Genomic DNA, 19725 nt, shown 5'->3' on the forward strand with positions numbered 1-19725 from the left:
TGCTGGCCTTAGGCTTTGCTTGTTATTCTTTTTCTAGCTTCTTTAGCTGCAAGGGTAGTTTGTTTATTTGAGATTTTTCTTGCTTCTTGAGGTAGGCCTGTATTGCTATATACTTCCCTCTTAGGACTGCTTTTGCTGCATCCCAAAGGTTTTGGACCACTTCATTTTCATTTGTTCCCGTGTATTTTTTTTTTATTTCTTTTTTGATCTCCTGGTTGACCCATTCATTATTTAGTAGCATGTTATTTAACCTTCATGTATTTGTGCTCTTTCCAGATTTTTTCTTGTGGTTGATTTCTAGTTTCATAGTACTGTAGTCAATAAATATGTATGACATGACTTCAAACTTTGTGGAATTGTTGAGACTTGTTTTGTGCATTAATATGTGATTTATTCTAGAGAATGTCCCATGTGCACTTGAAAAGAATGTGTATTCTTCTGTTTTTTGATGGAATTTTCTGAATATATCTGTTAAATCCAACTGGCCCAGTGTTTCATTCAAAGCCATTGTTTCCTCGTTTATTTTCTGTTTAGTTGACTGATGTATGTGAAGTGTTAAAGTCCCCTACTATTATTGTATTATTATCAATTAGTTCCTTCATGTTTGTTATTGTTCCATTTTTTTTGATGTTCCCATTTACAATTGTTATATCGTCTTATTGGATTGTTCCCTTTATTATTATGTAGTGCTCTCCTTTGTTTTTTGTTACGGTCTTGGATTTAAAATCTAGTTTGTCTGATATAAGTATTGCTACTCTGATTTTCTTTCAATGTCCATTTGCATGATACATTGTTTCTCCATCCCCTCACTTTCAATCTGCAGGTGACTTTAGGTCTAAAATGAGTCTCTTCTAGGCAGCATATGGATGGGTCTTGGTTTTTTATCCATTCTACACCCTCCTTTGATTGGAGCATTTAGTCCATTTACATTTAGAGTGGTTATTGATAGATATGAATTTAGTGCCATTGTATCACCTGTTAAGTCAATTGTTTCTGGAGATTTTCTCTGTTCCTTTCTAGTCTTTCTCTCATGTTTTGCTGCTTTTCTTTAATGATATATTTGGATTTCTTTCTCTTTATTCTTTGCATGTTCATTACGGTTTTGATATATGGTTACCATCAGGTTTGTATATAATCTCTTCTGCATGTAGGAGTCTATATTAAGTTGATGGTCAAGTTTGAACCCATTCTTTACTCCTCTGTCCCCCACATTTTAGGTATATATTATTATATTTTATATCCTCTGTGAGTTCCTTGACTGATTTTTTGCAGAAATATTGATTTTTACTGCTTTTGTATTTCTTACATTTATACTGTCACTTTTAGGTCTCTCCTTTCCACTCAGAGTCCCCTTTAATATCTCTTGCAGTGCTGGGTTAGTGGTCACGAACTCCTTCAGTTTTTGTCCATCTGGGAAACTCTTCATCTCTCCTCCTATTCTGAATGATAGCCTTGCTGTATAGAGCATTCTTGGGTGCAGATTTTTCCCATTCAGCACTTTGTGTATATTGTGCCACTCCCACTGGCTTGCAAGTTTCTGTTGACAAATCTCCAGCTAGCCTTATGGGTTTTCTCTTGTAAGTTAAGGACTTCTTTTGTCTTGCTGCTTTTAAGATTTTTTCTTTATCAGTATATTTTGCAAATTTAATTACAATGTATCTTGGTGTTGGCCTGCTTTTGTTGATTTTGATGGGAGTTCTTTGTGTCTCCTGGATCTGGATGTCTCTTTCCTTCCCCAGATTAGGGAAGTTTACAGCTATTTGTTACTCAAATAATTTTCTGCCCCCTTTTCTCTATTCTTCTTCTGGGACTCCTGTGATAGGAATGTTACTACATTTGATGGAGTCACTGAATTCCCTAAGTATATTCTCATGTTGCATAATTCTTTCTTTTGTTCAGCTTCATTGCTTTCCATTACTTTGTATTCTGGGTCTTTAATTCTTTCCCCTGCTTCTTACAGTGTGCTGTTCTTTGCATTAATCATGTTTCTAATCCCAGTTATTGCACTTTTTTTCTTTTTAAAGATTTTATTTATTTATTTATTTATTTATTTATTTAACAGAGAGAGACACAGCGAAAGAGGGAACACAAGCGGGGGGGAGTGGGAGAGGGAGAAGCAAGCTTCCCACTGAGCAGAGAGCCCTATGTGGGGCTCGATCCCAGGACCCTAGGATTATGACCTGAGCCGAAGGCAGACGCTTAACAACTGAGCCACCCATGTGCCTGAGTTATAAGAGTTTTTTATGTAGTCTAGATACAAGTCCCTTATTGGACATATAAGTTGCAAAAATTTTATTCCAGTTTTTGGGTTGTCTTTTCACTTTTTTTAAAAAAAGATTTTATTTATTTATTTGTCAGAGAGAGAGCAAGAGTGCACAAGCAATGGGGGCAGTAAGCAGAGGGAGAAGATGGCTCCCCACTGAGCAAGGAGCCCAATGTGGGACTTGATCCCAGGACCCTGGGATCATGACCCGAGCTGACCCAGGCTCCCCCTATTGCACTCTTCATCTCTGATTGATTCTTTTTTAACTCTTTAATCTCTGTGGTATGCGTCTCACTGATGTCTTCCATTCTTTTCTCAAGTCCAGTGAGTATCCTTATGATCATTGCTTTAACTACTCCTTCCATGTTACTTACATCTGTTTCACTTAGATCTCTGGTCATGGCCTTATCTTGTTCTTTCATTTGGGATAAATTCCCCTGTCTTCTCATTTTTTCTAAATGTCTGCCTTCTCTGTCTTAGAAAAACCAGTTATATCTCTTGCTCCTGAATGTAATAGCCTTATGAAGAAGAGGTCATGTAGTACCCAGGGCCTGGTGCTTCAGGGAGTGGCTCTGGTGTGTGCTGTGTGTGCTCGTCTATTGTGTTTTGGCTGCTCTATCCTTCAGCCCAGTCTGCAGAGCCTCTGCCTCCTGTGGGTGGTCTTTCATCCCTAGCCTGAATGTGGTGAGTTTTAACTATATGTGCTCTGGTTTACTTGTGAAATGAGACCTGACATCACCTCCACCAGAACTGAGGCCCTACAGAATTCTCTGGTTGGAAGACATGGTGTGGAGAGGGCTTTGTGCTGGTCTTCTGGGGGAGGGGCCCACTATGCTGAGAAGGGCAGTTCCACCGGGGCACAGGGGGCTGAGACTCAGTGTAAGTAAGTTAGGTAGCCATTGTTGATGCTGTGCTTCTTCACACAGGTGGCTCTGTGTTTATGCTGAGGTGCAGGGGAGGGAAATGGCGTCAGCCAGCTACTTTGTTCCTGGTGAGGTTTCTCCATGAACTCTGCCTCTCATGGTCATACTCTGGGAAGAGCAGATAATCTCCCCACTATATGCCCCTGGTGTTCTTCAGATCACTGTTTCCATGCTCTCTGCCCCTGGGTTGTTTGCCTGCCTTCTCTCCAGGAGCAGTGCCATGCCTTCTGGGTTCTCTTCCATCCAAGCCTGTTGACCTTTAAAACAAACTATAAGCTTCGCTTGTTGCAAGAACTCATGAAATTCAGCCCCTCTCATTTTCCAAGTCAATGGCTGCTGGGAAATGTTCTCACTGTGCATTCACCTGTGTGTTCCTGTCTTCTCTTCGACCTTCTCCGTGAACATAGCTCCCTCCCTTCTGTAGCAGCCAGGTTCCATTTCTTCCATAAACCATTTCTTCCATAAACCATGTCTCTACATTTCCTACATTCTTTGATGTGGCCTCTTCTCTCCCTTTAGTTTGGAGTTTGTTCTGTCAGCCTTCATGTCAATTTCTGGGGTATTTAGGATGATTTGGTAGTTATTTAGTTGTATTCTTGGAACAAGGCGAGCTTAGGGTCCTCCTACTTTGCCGACATCTCCCTCTCTCCCCTGTGTGCAGCTTTTATATCCTGCAACTTTACTAAATTAATTTATTAGTTCTCATAGTTTTTTGGCAGAAGTCTTTAGGATTGTCTGTATATAATATAAGACCCTATCATCTGAAAACAAGAGACAGTTTTACATCTTCCTTTCTGATTTTGATGTCTATTATTTCTTTTTATCGACCAGTTGCTCTGACTACAACATCCGGAACTATGTTGAATAGGAGTGGTGAGAGTGGGCACCCTTGTTTGTTCGTGATCTAGAGGAAGAGATTTCAACCTTTCACCACTGAGTAAAATGTTAGCTGTGTGCTTGTCATTTATGGCTTTTATTATGTTGAGATACATTCCTTCTATACCCAATTTCTTGTGAATCTCTATCATGGTGTTGAATTTTTCAAATTCTTTTTGTATATCCATTGAGAGGATTTATGGTTTTTATTTTACATTCTATTAATGTGTTGTATCACATTTATTGATTTGTTTAAGGTGAACCACCGTTACACCCTGGGATAAGTCCCACTTGATCATGGTGTATAAACCTTTGAAGTGAGTCTCTTCTAGGCAGCATGTGTTTGCACCTTGTTTTTTATCCATTCTTCCCCCCCCAACCCACAGGGTCAGCTCTTGTTTTTATTAAAAAGTTTGATTTTTTTGTCATGGAATTTTTTATTTTATTTTATTATGTTAATCACCATACATTGCATCATTAGTTTTTGATGTAGTGTTCCATGATTCATTGTTTGCGTATAACACCCAGTGCTCCATTCAATATGTGCCCTCTTTAATACCCATCACCAGGCTAACCCATCCCCCCACCTGGAACCCCTCTGGAACCCTCAGTTTGTTTCTCAGAGTCCACAGTCCTTGTCCTAAGGACTCATGGTTCTTCTCCCCGTCCGATTTCCCCCCTTCATTTTTCCCTTCCTACTATCTTTTTTTTCTTCTTTTTTTTTAAACATATAATGTATTATTTGTTTCAGAGGTACAGGTCTGTGATTCATCAGTCTTACACAATTCACAGCACTCATCATAGCACTTACCCTCCCCAATGTCTATCACCCAGACACCCCATCCCTCCCACCCCACACCACTCCAGCAACCCTCAGTTTCCTGAGATTAAGAATTCCTCATATGAATGAGATCATATGATACATGTCTTTCTCTGATTGACTTATTTTGCTTAGCAATACCCTCTAGTTCTATCCACGTTGTTGCAAATGGCAAGATTTCATTTTTTTGATGGTTGTGTAATATTCCATTGTATATATATATATACCAAATCTTCTTTATCCATTCATCTGTTGTTGGACATCTTGGCTCCTTCCATAGTTTGGCTATTGCGGACATTGCTGCTATAAACATTGGGGTGCACATACCCCTTCCGATCACTACGTTTGTATCTTTGGGGTAAATACCCAGTAGCGCAATTGCTGGATCGTATGGTAGCTCTATTTTCAACTTTTTGAGGAACCTCCATACTGTTTTTCCAGAGTGGCTGCACCAGCTTGCATTCCCACTAACAGTGTAGGAGGGTTCCCCTTTCTCCACATCCCCGCCAACATCTCTAGTTTCCTGACTTGTTAATTTTAGCCATTCTGACTGGGTGTGAGGTGGTATCTTATTGAGGTTGTGATTTGGATTTCCCTGATGCCGAGCGATGTTGAGAACTTTTTCATGTGTCTGTTGATTTAGTCCATTTACATTAAAGTAATTATTATTTTTAAATATTATTTATTCATTCATTCATTCATTTATTGATGTAGTGTTCCATGATTGTTTGTATATAACACCCAGTGCTCCATTCAATACGTGCCCTCTTTAATCGCATCAGCAGGCTAACCCATCCCCCCACCCCCTTCCCTCTAGAACCCTCAGTTTGTTTCTCAGAGTCTATAGTCTCTCATGGTTCATCCCCCCCTCCAATTTCCCCCCCTTCATTTTTCCCTTCCTACTATCTTTTTTTTAAAATTTTAACATATAATGTATTATTTGTTTCAGAAGTATAGGTCTGTGATTCATCAGTCTTACACAATTCATTAATAGGGAAGCACTTATTATGTCCATCTCATTGTTTCTGGCTGTTTTGTAGTTCACTTATTCCTTTATTCTTTTCTAGTTTTCCTGTATTAATTGGTTATTTTCTGTAGTGATATATTTTGATTCCCTTCTCCTTTTTGTATATCTAGCTTTTTGCTTGGTGGTTATCATGACGCTTACATAAAACATAGTATAGATGTAACAGTCTATTTTATGCTGATAAGAACTTAATTTCAATCATATAGAAATGTTCTGCCCTTTTACTGCTCCTCACACTTTTTGTTTATGTCACAATTTACTTCTTTTATATTGTGTATCCATTACCAAATTGTTGTAGCTATAGTAAGCTTTAATACTTTGCCCTTTAATCTTTATACTAGAATTAAGTGTTTAACACAACACCGTATCACAGTATTAGAATATTCTGATTTTGACTATATGCTTATCTTTGCTAGTGTGTGCTTTATTTTCATAGTTTCATGTTATCAATTAAAGTCTTTCATTTTAGCTTGAAGAACTCTTTTCAGCATTTCTTCTAAGACAGGTCTAGTCGTAATAAACTTTCTCCACATTCGTTTGTTTGATAAGGTTTTTACATTATTTCCTAAGGACAACTTTGCCAGGTAAAGTAGGATTGGTTGGTGTATTTTTCTTTCAATTCTTTAAACCTGTAATGTTACTCTCTCCTAGCCTACAGGGTTTCTCCTGAGAAATCAGTTGACAGCCTTATGAGTTTCCTTTCATGTGGGGATTATTTTCTCTCTTGCAACTTAAAATTCTTTCTTTGTCTTTTATTTTATTTTATTAAAGATATTACTTAATTATTTGCCAAAGACAGAGAGCACAAGCAAGGGGTATAGCAGGCAGAAGGAGAAGCAGGCTCCCAATTGAGCAAGGAGCTTAACGTGGGACTCGATCCCAGGACCCTGGGATCATGACTTGAGCCAAAGGCAGATTCTTAACCAACTGAGCCACCCGGATGTGCCTCTTTGTCTTTGATTGATTGATTGATTGATTTTTATTTTTATTTTTTTATTTTTTAAAGATTTTATTTATTTATTTGACAGAGAGAGACAGCAAGAGAGGGAACACAAGCAGGGGAAGTGGGAGAGGGGGAAGCAGGCTTCCCGCTGAGCAGGGAACCCAATGTGGGGCTCGATCCCAGGACCCTGGGATCATGACCTGAGCTGAAGGCAGATGCTTAACAACTGAGACACCCAGGCGCCCCTATTTTAATTTAATTTAACCATACAATATATCTTTAGTTTTTGATTCATTGTTTTCATATAACACCCAGTGCTCCATGCAGTACGTGCCCTCCTTAATACCTGTCACTGGACTCACCCATCCCTCCAGCCCCCTCCCACTAAAACCCTCAGTTTGTTTCTCAGAGTCCATAGTCTCTCATGATTCGTCTCCCCCTCCAATTCCCCCCCTTTATTTTTCCCTTCCTTCTCCTAATGTCCTCCATGCTATTCCTTATGTTCCACAAATAGGTGATGAAAACATATGATAATTGACTTTCTCTGCTAGACTTATTTCACTTAGCATAATCTCCTCCAGTCCCATCCATGTTGACGCAAAAGTTGGGTATTCATCCTTTCTGTGGCTGAGTGATGTTCCATTGTATATATGGACCACATCTTCTTTATCCATTCATCTGTTGAAGGGCATCTCGGCTTCTTCCACAGTTTGGCTATTGTGACATCGCTGCTATGAACATTGGGGTGCATATGGCCCTTCTTTTCACTACATCTGCATCTTTGGGGTAAATACCCAGTAGTGCAATTGCTGGGTCATAGGGTAGCTCTATTTTTTTTAAAGATTTTTTTAAAGATTTTATTTATTTATTTGAAAGAGAGAATGAGAGAAAGAGAGCATGAGAGGGGGGAGGGTCAGAGGGAGAAGCAGACTCCCTGCCGAGCAGGGAGCCCGATGCAGGACTCGATCCGTGGACTCCAGGATCATGACCTGAGCTGAAGGCAGTCGCCCAACCAACTGAGCCACCCAGGTGCCTGGGTAGCTCTATTTTTAATTGTTTGGGGAACATACACACTGTTTTCCAAAGTGGCTGTACCGACTTACATTCCCACTGACACTATAAGAGGGTTCCCCTTTCTACACAACCTCTCTAGATTTGTTGTTTCTTGCCTTGTCAATTTTTGCCATTCTAACTGGTGTAAGGTGGTATCCCAATATGGTTTTGATTTGAATTTCCCTGATGGCTAATGATGATGAACATTTTTTCATGTGTCTGTTAGGTATTTGTATGTCTTCTTTGGAGAAGTGTCTGTTCATGTCTTCTGCCCATTTTTTGACTTGATTATTTGTTTTTGGGGTGTTGAGTTTGAGAAGTTCTTTATAGATCTTGGATATCAACCCTTTGTCTGTAGTGCCATTTGCAAATATCTTCTCCCATTCTGTGGGTTGCCTCTTTGTTTTCTTGACTGTTTCCTTTGCTATGCAGAAGCTTTTTACCTTGATGAAGTCCTGAAAGTTCATTTTTGCTTTTCTTTCCCTTGCCTTTGGAGATGTGTCTTGAAAAAAGTTGCTGTGGCTGATGTCGAAGAGGTTACTGTCCATGTTCTCCTCTAGGATTTTTTAAAAAAGATTTTATTTATTTATTTGACAGAGAGAGAGAGAGTCAGCGAGAGAGGGAACACAAGCAGGGGGAGTGGGAGAGGGAGAAGCAGGCTTCCCGCGGAGCAGGGAGGCTGATGCGGGCCTTGATCCCAGGGCCATGAGATCACGACCTGAGCTGAAGGCAGACACTTAATGACTAAGCCATCCAGGTGCCCCTCTCCTCTAGGATTTTGATGGATTCCTGTCTCACATTGAGGTCTTTCATCCATTTTGAGTTTATCTTTGTGTATGATGTTAGAGAATGGTCGAATTTCATTCTTCTGCATGTGGCTGTCCAATTTTCCCAGCACCATTTATGGAAGACACTGTCTTTTTTCCATTACATGTTTTTTCCTGCTTTGTCGAAGATTATTTGACCACAGGGTTGAGGTTCCATATCTGGGCTCTCTGTTCTGTTCTATTGGTATATGTATCTGTTTTTGTGCCAGTACCGTGCTGTCTTGGTGATCACAGCTTTGTAATATAGCTTGAAATCAGGCAACGTGATGCCCCCAGTTTTGTTTTCTTTTTCAATATTTCCTTGGCAATTCGGGGTCTTTTCTGATTCCATACAAATTTTAGGATTGTTTGTTCCAGCACTTTGAAAAATGCCATTGGTAGTTTGATCGGGATGGCATTGAAAGTATAGATTTCTCTGGGCATCATAGATGCCCAAGTATAAATATCTCTGGGCAGCATAGATATTTTAACAATGTTTATTCTTCCGATCCACGAGCATGAAATGTTTTTCCACCTTTTTATGTCTTCTTCAATTTTTTTCATGAGTGTTCTGTTGTTTCTAGACTATAGATCCTTTACCTCTTTGGTTAGGTTTATTCCAAGGTATCTTATGGTTTTTGGTGCTATTGTAAATGGAATGGATTCTCTAATTTCTCTTTCTACAATTACATCATTAGTGTATAAGAAAGCAACTGATTTCTGTGCATTGATTTGTATCCTGCCACATTACTGAATTGCTGTATGAGTTCTAGTAATTTTGGGTTGGAATCTTTTGGGTTTTTCACATAAAACATTATGTTATCTGCGAAGAAAAAGAGTTTGACTTCTTCATTGCCAATTTGAATACCTTTTATTTCTTTTTGTTGTCTGAGTGCTGTTGCTAGGACTTCTAGTTCTTTGTTGAACAATAGTGGCAAGAGTGGGCAGCCTTGTCATGCTCCTGATCTTAAGGGAAAGGCTCTTGGCTTTTCTCCATTGAGAATGATATTCACTGTGGGTTTTTCATAGAATGATTTTATGAACTTGAGGAATGTTCCCTCTATCCCTATACTTTGAAGAGTTTTAATCAGGAAAGGATGCTATATTTTGTCAAATGCTTTTTCTGCATCAATTGAGAGGAGCATATGGTTTTTCTCTCTCCTCTTATTTATGTTTTCTATCACATTGATTGAATTGTGAATGTTGAACCACCCTTGCATCCCAGCGATAAATCCCACTAGGTCATGGTGAATGGTCTTTTTAATGTACTGTTGGATCCTATTAGCTAGGATCTTATTGAGAATTTTGGCATCCATATTCATCAGGCGTATCGGTCTGAAATTCTCCTTTTTGATGAGGTCTTTGCCTGGTTTGGGGATCAAGGAAATGCTGGCCTCATAGACTGAGTCTGGAAGCCTTCCTTCTGTTTCTATTTTTTGAAACAGCTTCAGGAGAATAGGTATTATTTCTTCTTTGAATGTTTGGTAGAATTCCCCAGGGAATTCATCAGGTCCTGGATTGTTTTTTTGGGGAGGTTTTTGATCACTGCTTCAATCTCGTTACTGGTTTTTGGCCTATTCAGGTTATCAATTTCTTCCTGTTTCAGTCTTGGTAGTTTATAGGTTTCGAGGAATGCATCCATTCCTTCCAGGTTGCTTAATTTATTAGCATATAGTAGTTGATAATAATTTCTAATAATTGTTTCTATTTCCTTGGTGTTAGTCATGACCTGGGCCGAAGGCAGACGCTTAACCAACTGAGCAACCCAGGCACCCCATGCTTTTGAGATTATTTTTTTGACTTTCACTTTTGACTATTTGTCGTGTGTCTCTGTGTGGTTGTCATTTTATCCTACTTGGAATTTACTGAGCTTCTTTGGATTTGTAGATTCATGTTGTTCCTCAAATTTGTGTAGTATTTTACATTATTTCTTCAAATAATCTCTGTACGCCATTCTTTCTTTCTTCTTCTGGGACTCCCATAGTAGAACATAAACTGGTCTAATTGATAAAGTCCCAAAAGTTCCTTGGGTTCTGTTCATTTTTCTTTAATCTATTTTTTCCTCCTGAGCTTTAATAATTTCAAATGTCTTCAAGTTTCCTAATTCTTTCTTTTGCTTGCAATTCTTCTGTTGGATTTCTCAATTCAGGTATTTGTATTTTTCTTTTTTTTTTTTAAAGATTTTATTTATTTATTTGACAGAGAGAGACACAGCGAGAGAGTGAACACAAGCAGGGGGAGTGGGAGAGGGAGAAGCAGGCTTCCTGTGGAGCAGGGAGCCCGTTGCGGGACTCCATCCCAGGACCCCGGATCATGACCTGAGCCGAAGGCAGATGCTTAATGATTGAGCCACCCAGGCACCCCTGGGTATTTGTATTTTTCAACTATAGATATTCTTTTTGGTTCCTTGTTACAATTTCTATCTCCCCTGTATACCACTTCCCTGTATGTCAATTAACTAACTTATTTGAGAGAGCCTGAGCATGAGTTGGGGAAGGGAGGGGCAGAGGGAGAGGGAGATTTTTTTTTTAAGATTTTATTTATTTATTTGAGAGAGAGAGCATGAACAGAGTGTGGGGCAGAGGGAGAGAGAGAGAGGCAGACTCACTGCTGAGCAGGGAGCCCGACTTGGGACTTAATCCCAGGACCCTGGGATCATGACCTGAGCCAAAGGCAGACATATAACTGATTGAGCCACCCAGGCACCCCTGGAGAGAGCGAATCTTAAGCAAGCTCCATACCCAGCACGGAGCCCAATGCGGGGCTCAGTCTCACAACCCTGAGATCATGACCTGAGCCAATCAATAGTCATATGCTTAACCAACTGAGCCACCCAGGCACCTCTTTATTTATTTTTATGTAGAATCTACACCCAATGTGGGGATTGAACTCATGACCCTGAGATCAAGAGTTGCATGCTTTACCAACTGAGCCAGCCAGGTGCCACCTCCAATGTCATTTAAAATGTCAACTTCTCTAGGGGCGCCTGGGTGGCTCAGTCGTTAAGCATCTGCCTTCGGCTCAGGTCATGATCCCAGGGTCCTGGGATCGAGCCCCGCATCGGGCTCCCTGCAACGCGGGAAGCCTGCTTCTCCCTCTCCCACTCCCCCTGCTTGTGTTCCCTCTCTCACTGTTTCTCGCTGTCAAACAAGTAAATAAAATCTTAAAAAAAAATGTCAACTTCTCAGAGTCTCACCCCATCTTCCCTTTGGGGTCTTACATGTCCTATCACATTCCTCCGTCCATAATCTCTTGCCACAGGTGTCTGTGAGTCTGCAGCTTTCACAAGTAATGCTCACTGCTTTCCATGGCTTTTTCCAGACTGAGATTCAAGCTATTCCACTCTTCCCCTTCTGAGCTCCCAATCCAAAGAAACAGAACAATCCCTCAGGGAGCCTCCAGACAGGTTAGAATGTCGAGAGTAAAGTCTGCTCTGCTTCCTCCATTTTGATGGAGGGAATTGGGAACTGGGCTATTGTCCCCTTTAGACCACCCTACACTGCATCATACCAGGGAGGTGTTGAGACAAAGGTGAGCAAAGATGCCATGAAATTTCCTATTCTGAACGTGGGTTTTTATTAATTGGGCATTTGCTTGATTGCTGTAGTCCATTAATTATTTTCCAGGGGCTTTATAATGATATTTTAGCCTATCTACAGTTTTTTAAATGTTTTCATGGGCAAAAAGCGCCTGGAACCTCCTAGTCTGCTGTCTTGTAAATGTCACTCCATTGTGGCCAGTATTATACTCCCATTTATCTGAAGGTTCACTAATAGTTTCAAACTGGATATGTGAATGGAGGTTTCAGGCCTCCCTCATGGTTCCTCAGTAGGAATCAAAATGAGATATGTTTTAATAGCACAAAATTAAATTCAACTTATGTGTACTTGTAACTACATCAAGGTGGAAGCACTTACATGCTATATTAATGCAATTAAAAGAAGTGTAAAACAGTATTAGTAGGTTTTGTTTTGCAAAAGTGGTTAGCAATTCTGAAACTACTTTCTGTACATTCTGTCTCCCCAGAAGATGCTTATTTAGCAATTGCATAGTGGAGAAATCTGAAAGGCACTACCTTAACCAAATGATCAAAGTTGACAGGGCCAGAATGGGACTATATACCTCTGATATGGGTGCATTAGAATTCGACAATTTTTTTGTAGTATTCCTGCTAAAAATTATCTGAATTTAACACCAAGAAAACATTAGTGAAATCCAAATGTCAATGTTACGAAAATACAAAGAAATCATCCGGAAAACAGTAACAATTTGTGGCCTCTCATTTAAGGTGAAACCTGTGTGGTTTTTTTTTTCCAGCCACGTTCCGCGGTACTGCATGGGTACAGGTGCGCAGTAGGCAGAAGTCATTCTATAACCAGAATTGTATTTAACCAAAGCAAGAGAGCAGCCAGCAAGTTTCGGGTGTACACAGGCGAGTGACCAGACTGACCATGCAAGTTAAGAAGGGAGCAGAGGGGTGGCGGGGTGCGGGGCTCTCATCAGTGCATGGGGGGAGGGGACTTCCAAATCTGGGCAGGAGTGTAGGAAACTACAAAAGGTCAGATATAAAATACACATGTGGCAAGTGTGGCACGTTGACTGTTAACGGGGTCGACTTGAAATTGGTGAGATTACGTGTGGTGAATGACGCTTATTTCCTTTTATTTTATTTTTTTAAAGATTTTATTTATTTGAGAGAGAGAGCGCACAAGCAGGGGGAGGAGCAGGCTCCCCGCCCAGCAGGGAGCCCGAGGGGCTCGATCCCAGGACCCCGAGATCATGACCTGAGCCGAAGGCAGAAGCTTAACTGCTTGAGCCACCCAAGGCTCCCCGCCTTCTTTTCTTTTAAAAATGTACTTTTAAACTTTTCAATTAGGAGATTTTTCTTTAGGAAATCTACACATCCTCTCTTTCGATATACTTCTCTCTTGGGACAAGGCCCGGGGCTGAGGTGGGCTGGAGGAGGGGCGGCTGAGACAGCGGACCCGCCGTAAATGCTGCCTGTTTCCCGATGTCTCCGGGCCGAAGTGCCCTCCCGCAGGAGCCAGGCCTCCCACGCGTCGAGCACTTCAGGAACCCGCGACCTGGGAGACTAGCCCGCGGCGCCGCCGGCTCCTGTTCCGTGCCGGTCCTCTCGTCAGGCTGCGCCCGCGCTCAGGCCGGGGTCAGCACGGCAAACGGTCCCACGCACGTCCTGCCGCCCAGGACTACGCCTCCCGGCGGTCCCCGCGCCGGAAGCGGCTTCTGCCCCGGCCTGCCTCCGGCTGCCGATTGGCTGCTGCTGGCCGCCGGCCGCGCGGGGGCTCTCTGCCCTGAGGGGGCGTCGGTCCCTCAGCCGAGACCGGGCGTGCCGGTTGGGGTTGAAGTGGGGGATGGTGGCGGCTGGCGGTGAGTAGGCGTCGGTCTACGAGCTGGTGTGTTTGTGCTTCTGTGTGAGGCGGTGGATACGGAAACGGAAACGGACTGAGCGTTGGGACAGGTCGTGGCCGCGCGGCGTCCCAGCGTGAGGAAGGTGGGGCCGAGTCGCGGGGCGGGGCCTGGCCGCGCGGAGGGGCGGGGCCGAGACTGGGCCCCACCTGCGGCCCCTGGCAGGTGGGTGTGACTTGCCGGTGTGACTGCTCACCTTGGCGAACGGTTCCGTGCCTACGCTGTGTGGTCCTGAGGGCCGGTGGAGGTCGAAGCTGCGTGTCTCCTGTGTTAAAGGGCCTAAGTGTTCTTCAGAGTGGTTCTTCCAACTCCTGGTACTGATCTTTTGATATTGCCGATTTGCTCTTGTATTTTTATTGTATTGTTAGTCTTGTTTGCGTATACTATACACACTTCAGGAAATTATACATATGATTACACAAGTTGATGAATTTTTGCAATCCCAATACACCTTGGTAATCAGCACTGAGACAAGGTGAAAAAAGGCCATTGCCAGCATTTCACTTATCCTACACTCCAGCCCCATTACTTTACTGCCAAGAATAACTATTATCCTGATTTCAAACATCATAGATTACCTTTATTTAAAACCTTTTCTACTTGGGGGGCGCCTGGGTGGCTCAGTCATTAAGTGTCTGCCTTCGGCTCAGGTCATGATCCCAGGGTCCTGGGATCGAGCCCCGCATCGGGCTCCCTGCTCAGCGGGAAGCCTGCTTCTCCCTCTCCCACTCCCCCTGCTTGTGTTCCTGCTTTGTCAAGTAAATAAAATCTTTATAAATAAATAAATGAATAATTTTTCTACTTGGAATCATTCCCTACTGGGCTTTTTTCTGTCTTCTTTTGTTCAGGGTTATGCTTATCATGTTTATATTCTTGTTCGTTATAGTTCATTCATTCTTACTGTTTTATAGTATCCTATTGTGTGACTATAACAAAATTCCACCGTCTCATGCACTTGCAGTTTCCATTTGGGGACTGTTACAAATGCCGCTACCATGAACTTTTCAGTAGGTTTCTTTTAGTGCATGTAAATGTGCATTTCTGTTGGGTTTATATCAGAAGTCACATTGTTGGTCCTTAAAGAGTAAAAATGTTCCACCTTAATGGATTCAAACTAGTTGCCCTAATTTATACTCCCACCATCATTGTATGAGACTTTCAGTTGCTTCAAATCCTCACTAATATTTGGTACTTTTCATGTTTTCATTTTAGCTCTTCCAGTGGGTGTACATTTCCCTGATAACTAATAAGGTTATGTACATTTTCTTATGTTTATTGGCCATTTGGGTATTCTCTTTTGTGAAGTGATGGTTTAAGTTTTTGTCCACTTTTCTATTGGGTTGTCTTTTCATTATAGATTTAAAATATTATGAAGACAAATTCCTTGTTGGACAGATGTATTGTAGTAAATACCTTACTCCAGTTTATTTTAAAGATTTTATTTATTTAGGGGCGCCTGGGTGGCTCAGGCCTTAGGCGTCTGCCTCCGGCTCAGGTCACGATCCCAGAGTCCTGGGATCGAGCCCCGCATCAGCCTCCCTGCTCCGCTGGAAGCCTGCTTCTCCCTCTCCCACTCCCCCTGCTTGTGTTCCCTCTCTCGCTGTCTCTGCCAAATAAATAAATAAAATCTTAAAAAAAAAAATCTTTGCCCTTTTCAAGGCCACAAATATATTTTCTTGTAAGAGCATTAATATTTTGCTTTTCACATTTATATCTGCAACCACCTGGAATTGATATTTAAAGTGATTTTTCCCCCATGGGAATATCCAGTTGACAAAGCACCAGTCATTGAAAAGCCATCCATTTCCCACTGTATGTTTTACTTTTGTCATGTATCAGGCAACTGTGAATGTGTCGTTCTTTTCCTGTACTCTTTGTCTCTTGGTCGTTTTATCCTAAGGCCAGTATCACAGTCTCTAAATTATAGTAACTCTACAACAGGTGCCAATATCTGATAATGTGAATCCTTTTTTCAAATATTTTATTTATTTGAGAAAGAGGGGGCACATGTGTGCACAAGCAGGGCCAGCCGTAGAGGGAGAGGGAAAGGGAGAAGCAGGCTCCCCACTGAGCAGGGAGCCGAGTGTGGGGCTGGATCCTAGGACTCCCAGGATCATGACCTGAGCCGAAGGCAAACTCTTGACCAACTGAGCCACCCAGGCGCCCCTGATAATGTGAATCCTTTACAAAGAATTCCTTTGTAAAATGTAAAGGATTCCTTTGAGATTGTCTTGTCTATTCACAGATCTTTGCACTTCTATAAGAGTATTAGAATCGATTTTCTAATTTCATTAAACTGCTTTTTTCAAAACTGAGATTGCATTGAATCTGTAAAGCTTTTTGAGAAAATTTACATCTATTTATAAATCTTCTAATCCATGAACATGGTGTATCTATATCACTATATAATCTTTCAATAATATCCTGTCATTTTTAATCTAGAGGTCTAAAAAACATTTTTTGTTTGGTTTATTAGTAGCTATTTGATTTATTCTTATATTGTTATTATTTTGAAAGATGTTATTCATTTATTTGACAGAGAGAGAGAGAGATAGAGCAGGAACACAAGCAGGGGGAGTGGGAGAGGGAGAAGCAGGCTTCCCTCTGAGCAGGGACCCCGATGTGGGGCTCAATCCCAAGACCCTGGGACCATACCTGAGCCGAAGGCAGACGTTCAATGAGCTACGCAGACCCAGGCACCCCAGGTTTGCTCAATTTTTATCATAATGTTGCATTTTGTCATGATTTTTCTAGATCATTTGGTTTTCTTTTTTCTATTAATGAGGTGAAATACATTTGCTTTTTTTAAGACTGATGTATTAAAGTATTTGCTATATTATTTTTTTTAAGATTATTATTTTTTTTTGACAGAGAGAGACACAGCCAGAGAGGGAGCACAAGCAGGGGGACTGGGAGAAGAAGCAGGCTTCCCGTGGAGCAGGCAGCCCGACGTGGGGCTCGATCCCAGGACCCTGGGATCATGACCTGAGCCGAAGGCAGACGCTTAACGACTGAGCCACCCAGGCGCCCCTCAACCAAATATTTTCAAATTAAGGCATATATACTGTTTTTTTTTTCACCCATAATACTACTGCACACTTACTAGGCTACAGTATAGTGTAAACATAACTTCTGTACGTACTGGGAAACCAAAAAATTAATCTGATTCACTTTATTGTGATATGTGCTTTATAGTGGTGGCCTGGAACCAAACCTGCAGTATCTTCACAGTATGCCTCTATCCTAGAGAAATGTACTTACCTGCATACCAGTAGTTATGCACATAAATGCTCCAGCAGCATTGTAATAGCCCCAAATTGAAAAGTATCAAACTAACCACCAATGACATAATGAACATATAAGTTAACATTTATATAAGGATACACTATTGAACATTATGAAAAAATACACAGTACAGACAAATTTCATATTATAGTGTTAAAAAATAATGCAGGACAGAAAGTCACATAAAGTTAAAAAGTACACTTATTATTTATTGATGCATAATTAGGGAGGTAAACTATAATGAAAAAACTGATCATAAAAGGGGTGGACAGGAAGGGTGATTTTGATTTTGATTAGGATGTTACTGAAGTGCTCGCAATGTTCTATGTTGTGACCTGGGTGGTTACCTGAGTGTTCTCTTTATATTTCTTAAACTTGATTTTTTTTAGTTACTTTGTATATTTTCCAAATTCTAACTGATCTGTAATTTTATAAGCAGAAAAAATACATTAAATAAAATAAAAAACAACACAAGAGAAAACTGAAACATTTGTCAAATTACTAACAGTTGGTTAGGGGGAAGGCAAGACACACTGGGCTCTTTAACATAAACACCCCACCCCAACATTTTCTCAAATGGTAAATACAAGAAACCGGGTCACTTGAAGGGCCTAGGTCCGGCATCAAAGGGGGGAAAAATCAAATCAGGAGGCAAGGAAATCAAGGCTGAGGAAAAAATGAATTATCACAAAAAGAAAATGAAAAAAACACCAAGGTACCTCCTAAGTGGTTCTCAGACATGCACCTCTTGGAGAGGAGCAGAACTGAGATAGTGGAGAAGATTCACGAGAGCCCAGGATTTTCTCGGAGTCCAGACTGACCAAATTCGAAACTACCCTCAGCTCCAGCCCCTACCAACGCGCAACCGCGTACTCACACACAGGACCTTCTCGCCAACTGAACGCACCGCAGGTGCGCGTCTGGGAAGTAGGCCGCGGGGCGCTGGAGCACGGGCACCGCCCCCCCGCCCCCAGGTGCGGCAGAGGATCACAGACGCCCTCGGGGAAACAGCGGCCGCCGTACGCACGCACACACCTCTACGCCCGCGCCACTGCCCGCTCGCAGTCCCGAGGCTCCCACCGCGTCGCCCTGCCCAGGATTTGGGAAGCCCCCGCTTTCAGCGTCCTCTGGGTGCAGTCAGGAACGAGCCGCACTGCCCTGCGGATCTGACGCGCTTGTGCCCCGGAACCCTGAGCCCACAGAGGCCGAATTCTCCTGCCAACCCCAAAAGAAGCGCCAAAACCCCGAGATAACTGGAGTTGCGATGCAGAGCCTGTGAGCAACGCGGCGCGGCGCCGGCTCAGTGGCTCAGACACGGAGGCCGCTACCTGCAGCCCTGCCAGCACCAAGCCTACTCTCAGACGCGGCAGCCACGCCTGGCCGCACAGTCCCACATGGTTCTGGAAGCGTCTTTCCAGGCCGGCCCACTCCCCGGGGCTCCAAACGTTGAGCGGACGCTCACGCCGCAAACACCGGGGAGATGTCGCGCAGAGCCGTAAAAGCCTCGGGACGGAGGAGGGAGGCTCTCGGCTGGTGCGGCAGGGACTCCTGGGAGATGTCGCGCAGAGCCGTAAAAGCCTCGGGACGGACGCGAGAGACTCTCGGCCCCGGAGCAGAGGCACCTGGCAACGTCACGCAGAGCCCCAAAAGTGGCGGGACAGACGAGGGAAGCGCTCAGCTCGGGCGCCTGGGACTTGGGAAATGTCGCGCAAAAGAGCTGCGGGACCCACAAGGTGGGTGGTCGTCCTACCTCTCAGTGTCTGGCCTGGGGGTGGGGGACGCCGAAACTCGGCCTGGTTGCCCCTGCGGAATCCTGAGAGTTCTGGCCCAGCCCCCAGTTGTCCTAGTTCAGACGGAAGTGCACATGATATAGGCGTTCTCGGTGGTGGTTAGTATTGGGTGGAACGAGGACGTGGGTGTTGGGTGGGTGAAGGGGCGGCATCTGCGAGCCGGGGAGCCGAGTAGCTGTGTCCTGAGCTCGGGCCAGTAGGAATATGTAGTTGGGGTAGGATTGGGCTGAGGGAAGCTTCGGTGTGTTTGCCGGTGAGACAGTGGGATGCTGGGTGAATAGGAATCTACGAGGGTACAGAATGGGGTGCTGTGACCCCAAGGAGGCGTGTCACATGGGAGAGGAGGTTTGTCAGTGAGAGCCATAAACCGCAGACGTTGTTTTTGATCAGTCAGAACATCAGTGTATTTCACATGTGGAGAGTCAGAAATTACTTAAAACCGACGTTTATTCGGTATGCATGCAAGATCCGAAATTGTTTTTAAACAAGAAAGAATGTTTGAAAAGCATATT

General features: G+C 42.8%; 1 long non-coding RNA gene across 5 annotated transcripts in view; it reads left to right on the top strand.

The window, feature by feature from the left end:
* Positions 1-18907: 18907 nt before the first annotated feature.
* LOC113934891 overlaps positions 18908-19725 on the top strand; it is a 32225-nt gene continuing 31407 nt past the window's right edge. For 3 of the 5 annotated variants that reach the window (XR_003523821.2, XR_003523822.2, XR_003523823.2), the window contains exon 1: positions 18908-19156. This is a non-coding gene — a long non-coding RNA (uncharacterized LOC113934891). The remainder of the gene's footprint in view (positions 19157-19725) is intronic. The other 2 variants (XR_003523820.2, XR_003523819.2) reach the window with 2 other exon arrangements.

Source organism: Zalophus californianus, chromosome 13 (genome assembly GCF_009762305.2).
Source record: "Zalophus californianus isolate mZalCal1 chromosome 13, mZalCal1.pri.v2, whole genome shotgun sequence".
Taxonomy (NCBI): domain Eukaryota; kingdom Metazoa; phylum Chordata; class Mammalia; order Carnivora; family Otariidae; genus Zalophus; species Zalophus californianus.